Raw genomic sequence first — 6,649 nt, forward strand, 5'->3', positions numbered from 1 at the left:
CCTAAATGTAATATTGGACACTATAAAACTCTTAGAGGAAAACATAGGAACAACACTCTTTGACATAAATCACAGCAAGATGTTTTTTGATCCACCTCCTAGAGTAATGGAAATAAAAAACAAATGGGACCTAATGAAACTTCAAAGCTTTTGTGCAGCAAAGGAAACCATAAACAAGACCAAAAGACAACCCTCAGATTGGGAGAAAATATTTGCAAGCAAATCAATGGACAAAGGATTAATCTCCAAAATATATAAACAGCTCATGCAGCTCAATATCACAAAAACAAACAACCCAATCCAAAAATGGGCAGAAGACCTAAATAGACATTTCTCCAAAGAAGACATACAGTTGGCCAAGAAGCACATGAAAAACTGCTCAACATCACTAATTATTAGAGAAATGCAGATCAAAACTACAATGAGGTATCACCTCACGCCAGTTAGAATGGGCATCATCAGCAGTGCTGGAGAGGGTGTGGAGAAAAGGGAACCCTCTTGCACTGTTGGTGGGAATGTAAATTGATACAGCCACTGTGGAGAACAGTATGGAGGTTCCTTAAAAAACTAAAAATAGAACTACCATATGACCCACTACTGGGCATATACCCAGAGAAAACCATAATTCAAAAAGACACATGCACCCCAATGTTCATTGCAGCACTGTTTACAATAGCCAGGTCATGGAAGCAACCTAAATGCCCATCGACAGATGAATGGATAAAGAAGATGTGGTACATATATACAATGGAATATTACTCAGCCATAAAAAGGAACGGAAATGGGTTATTTGTTGAGACATGGATGGATCTAGAGACTGTCATACAGAGTGAAGTAAGTCAGAAAGAGAAAAGCAAATATCGTATATTAACGCATGTATGTGGAACCTAGAAAAATGGTACAGATGAACTGGTTTGCAGGTCAGAAGTTGAGACACAGATGTAGAGAACAAATGTATGGATGCCAAGGGGGGAAAGCCGCGGGAGCTGGGGATGATTGTGTGATGAATTGAGCAAGTGGGATCGAGATGTATACACTGATGTGTATAAAATTGATGACTAATAAGAACCTGCTGTATAAAAAATTAAATTAAAAAAAGAATAGGAAATATATTTATGCATAGCAAAGGAAACCATTAACAAAATGAAAAGGCAACCTACTGAATAGGGGAAAATAATTGCAAATCATATATCTGATAAGGAGTTAATATCCAAAAATATATAAAGAACTCATTCAATTTAATACCAACCCCCCCCCAAAAAAACCCTCGAAACAATCTATGTAAAAAAATGGACAGAGAAACTGAATGGTCATTTTTCTAAACAAGCCATACAGATGACCAACAGATACATGTAAAAATGCTCAACGTCACTAATATTCAGGGAAATGCCAATCAAAACCGCAGTGAGATATAACCTCACACCTATTAGAATAGCTGTTATCAAAAAGATAGGAGATAACAAGTGTTGTCAAGGATGTGGAGTAAAGGTTGGTGGGAATGTAAGTTGGTGCAGACACTATGGAACACAGTATGGAGATTCCTCAAAAAATTAAAAATAGAACTGCCGTATAATCCAGCAATTCCACTTCTGGTTATTTATCCAAAGAAAACAAAAACATTGACTCGAAGAGATATATATGTCCCCATGTTCATTGCAGCATTATTTATAATAGTCAAGATATGGAAACAACCTAAGTGTCCACTGAAAGGTGAATGGATAAAGAAAATATGATACACATACACAAACAATTGAATATTACTCAGCTATAAAAAAGAATGAAATCTTGCCATTTGCAGTTACGTGAATGGATCTTGAGGGCATTGTGCTAAGTGAAATAAGTCAGACAGAGAAAGATAAATGCCATATGACCTCCTTATATGTGGAATAAAAAAAATTGCTTGTAGGTACAGAAAACAGATTGGTGGTTGCCAGAAGCAGGGAGTGAAGGGGATGAAAACATACAGACTTCCTGTTATAAAATACGTAAGTCATGGGGCTATAATGTACAGCATGGCAACGATAGCTAATACTGTATTGCATATTGGAAGTTCCTGAAAGAGTAAATCTCAAAAGTTCTCATCACAAGAGAAACAAATTCTGTACCTATGTATGGTGATGTATGTTAACTAGACTTATTGTGGTGATCATTTCATAATATATACCAATATCAAATCATTAGACATGTTGTACATCTGAAACTAATACAATGTTGTATGTCAATTATACCTCAATTAAAAAAAAGAATAACAAGTATAAGTTGAGTTCTGCTGATATATGGACATGGAGGTATTTTTAATTCTTCCCTGAGAGTCGTTAAATTTATATAATTTTTATTGAAAGAACACTTTGTGAGTATTAATACAGGAATTAGGGTATTATCTGTTTTGAGTGAATTAGATTTTAATTCCTGGCCAGGAAAACACGTTAAATTCCTGTTCATGTAAAAAAATATAAATAAAACTCTTACTTATATAAAATAATTATTTAAGGAAGTAAAAAATAGTTGGGCTAAATAGTACAGAATACAGCCCTCTATTAATCTCATAAACTAGTTAAATATATATCAAAGAGAAACATGAATGCAAAACAAAAACAAACATTATTATAGAAGAGAATGCCTTCTCTACATCTTCTTTCAGATGAATTTTAAGAAACTGAACAGAATTTAACCCTAAAGATTTTTGGAATGACCACCAAACCTGTACCAATAAATATCTTCTTTTTTAATGATATTTTTACATTGTCTATAGCACAGAGATCCATTTAAGGACTATCTTTCTGATCAGATTATTTCATTCAAATCCAATGTCAGAAGCAGAATGTACTTAACACAAGGCTGGAGTTGTATATCGTATACCTTCCTTGTTTCTTAAAAGAATTCTATTTACCTGTTTGCTCTTTACATCATCCCTGCTTCTGAAAACAGGGCTTAATGTGGTTGCTGCATGGATATTCAGATGTTCATAGTGAAACTTGCTTTCTGACCCAAAGATATAATGAATACTCAGAACTCAGTATGTACTGTCATAAATGTAAAAATTACTTTTGAACTCAAAGTTTGTTGGAAGTAAAATTCTTGTTACTTGGACCACGGACCACATTTTCATACAAAAACAATGTAATAAATATAGTTTAGGCTCCCTTGATTGAAGGCTCATAAAACCTATTGGATCTAGGATATAACAGAGCTGCTTTAGACTTGCAGTAAAATATAATTGGCTGTACTATATATAAAATCAGAACATAAAGCTGAAGAATAAATCATTTTATTACAAATGCTAATACCTGAGAAATTACATTTTATTTCAGCAAAATATAGATTAATTAGAACTTTTTGAAACTTTGGAGGAAACTTTAGAGCCCTTCCAAAAATTTATTTACTCAGTAATTATTCAGGGATCCCCTACTCTGAGCCAGCTATTATTCTAAGGACAGAAGGAGCAAACATGATAGATAACGTTCCTAAAACTTTATTACAGTGGCAAAAATAAACAATATACAATAAATAACAACAGAAATAAAAAAAAAGAATTTTACATTGTTACATAAATAGCAAAGTCAGTAAGCTATGTGGCATGATGGAGTATAACTAGGGTCACTTAAGACAGAGCAGAAAAATGATTGCTGAACTGATGCTTGAAAGATGAAATGGAAGAGATAAGCAATAAGAATTATAAAGAGAAGGGATAATAAGGTGAAGGACCAGAAGTCAAAGGCCAGTGTGGCTGTGGCTGAGAGAGAGGGGAATGGTTTGGGATAACAGGCAGATCAAGTAGGTGTGCATAGGCCGTGGTGAGTATTTTGTGTTGAGAGCAATGAGAAGCTACTAAAGCTAAGGTATAAAGCCCTTAATCAAGGCAGTAATGCCATCAGACTACAAGACCACTTCTTACAGCAGACCACTTACTGGTCAGGCCCCTTACTCATGAAAAAATGTGGTGCTTGGATTACTTTTTTATGTATTTTTCTCAAGCTATAGTCCCTATTCCCAGCTCCCATTTATAATCTTTACATTTAAAAAATGTTAATGTTGGAGCCATATAGAGAAAAAAAACCCAAAAAACTGAGGTTAAGAGGCTCTTAACCTCAATCTAAGAAAGATAATGGTGTATTGGGATGCAGGGTGGCAGTGGGAATGGAAAGAAATAAGAGGATTCAACATACATTTCCTGGGTAGCTGGAAGGGTAGAACCTAACAATGACTCCCAGATTTATTTCTCTAGCAACTAGGTGGATGCTAGTGCCATTTATAGTGGCTGAGGATTCAGGAGGAGGACTAGTTTAAGGAGATGGGGTAGGGAGGACAAAAATTCTGTTTGGGGGATATTATTAATAATTATAGACTTAGCTATTAGACTTTATAGAGCAAGTGTCAGGTAGGCAGTTGGATAAATTAGTCTGCAGCTCAGTATAAAATTTTCATATTTTGGTTCAGCTAGGATTGAGATCTTGCTGAGTGTGAATGGCTACTGATAGCAATATATAGTAATTTTAGGGTAAAAGGGTGCTACTAGTGTACCAAGGGACAGATGACAAAAACTAGGACTATATGTTCAACTGTTGATGGAGAGAGAAAAATTGTTGAACATATTTGAAGTGAAATGCTTCTAGTGATGAATAGGAAACCTAAAGAGAGAAGTGAAGCAAAGGATCATGACAGAAAGTTTAAAAGTGGTAAAAATATTGGATTTGATATCTGGGTCGGTTGCTTAGGGACTGAGGGCATATGGAAAAGAATAATCGTAGAGTAGGAATGATGGCTTTCTTTTTTAAGTTTATTCAACATTTATGGCTATTCCTTTTTAAAATTTTTTTAGTATATATATCATCAATATCAATCCTATGCTTACTTCCATAATTAGATCATATTTTATTTACTAAAAGAATGAAGAACATAAGGAAAATGAGGGAAGTGGTGGAAAGATATAGAGAAGAGAAAATAAAAACAGATAAAATACAGGTATTTAAAAAATGGGTTTCTGCCCCAAAACAAAAAAGTTCGTGTCAGGGAATAAAACTCCTAGAGAACAACAGATAAAAATAGGATAAGAGAATATATATTTAACAAGACAGCTATTTGAAAACAGTAGAGATCAACTAATGCTAACAGATTTTATGGGCTAAGATCTTAGAGAAAAGAAGATGTCACTCAGTTGAATCCTATACTCAACAAAGATTTTCCAGTTGGTTCACGTATGTGGAGAAACCTAGCCTAAATAGAAATCCTCGTGTCTATGGTAGGCTCACTAGACTGGAGAGACAAAAATAGGTCCCCATGTTCAGGAAATCAAAGATCCTGGGGGAAGAAGAAGCACAGAGGAATTAGCTCTATGTTCTGTGTTCAGTTTTCTCTCAAGAAATTTGCCAGTTCCTAAGCTCTCTAGACCTGGGGCAAGAGGTCAAGGAATTGAGCAAAACCAGCTGATAAGAAGCAGATTGAAGATTTACCTGACTTACAGTTCTGAAGAACAAAACTTGGAATTGAAATCTGTTCATGACCGTTTCAGTGAAACCTCAGGCTTTCTGTTGAGACCTCTGGAGGGCTGCACTATAGGAGTAGGAGTAAATTAGGAAAAGCAAAACATCACAAAGCTGAAACATAGCCTTGAATAATCTCAATGCCTGATTGTATTCAAATGGTTTTCTCATACCTACTTGCTGCCAGAAGGTGACTAACTTCTCTCTGGAGGAAGATAACTTCAACAAGAGCACCTATAATTTTTCATATACAGTGTCTGGCAGACAATCTGAAATTACCAGGCTTGCCAGTAAATGAGACCAAATGACAGAAAGCCAACAGAAAATTTGCGCAATAAAACAGATCTATGATGATGCAGATACTGCAGTTTTTATCCAAACCAGACTTTCAAATAACTATGATTAATATATTCAATGATAGCAGTTTTGGAAGTACAGTAACTATCACAAGAGAATTGGAATATATAATAAAGATTCAAATGGAAAGTCCAGAACTAAAAACATACAATAACCTAAAATTGATAATTCAAAATATGTGTTTAACAGAAGAGAGAAAGAGAGCATTAGTGAATTGGAAGATAGAACAATAGGAAATATCCAGATTGCAGTATTGAGAGAAAAAAACTTAAAACACAGAAAATGTCATGAGACATATGGAAGTTGGTAAACAGGACTAACATAATGTGTATTTGGAATCCCATATGGAAGTGAGAGAGAGAGAGAGAGAAATGTGGAAAATATTATTAGAAAAGTTATTTCAAAGAATATTTTTAAACCTATGAAATACATCATCACAGGTCAAAGAAACATGGGACCCAAAGAGGATATATGCAATGAAAACCACATGTAGGCACGTTAGAGTCAAACTGTTGAAAACCAAAGGCAAAAGGAAAATCTTAAAACAGAGAAAAATGATACAACACCCTCAAAGTACTAACATAACACCCTTTTCAACAGAAATAAGAGAGGTCAGAAAAAAAGATTGTATTCATTTACCTGGGTTACAGTTACAAAGTACCACAAACTGGCTGACTTAAACAGAAATTTGTTGTCTCACAGTCTGAGGGCTAGAAGTCTGGAATTAAGGTGTTACCAGGATCATGTTCCCTCTGAAACTTGTCGACGTGTCCTTTCTTGACTTTTCCTAGCTTATGGTGGCTGGCTGGCAA

The sequence above is a fragment of the Monodon monoceros genome, unplaced genomic scaffold (genome assembly GCF_005190385.1).
Source record: "Monodon monoceros isolate NGI ecotype Baffin Bay Population unplaced genomic scaffold, NGI_Narwhal_1 Super_Scaffold_3, whole genome shotgun sequence".
In the NCBI taxonomy this organism is placed as follows: domain Eukaryota; kingdom Metazoa; phylum Chordata; class Mammalia; order Artiodactyla; family Monodontidae; genus Monodon; species Monodon monoceros.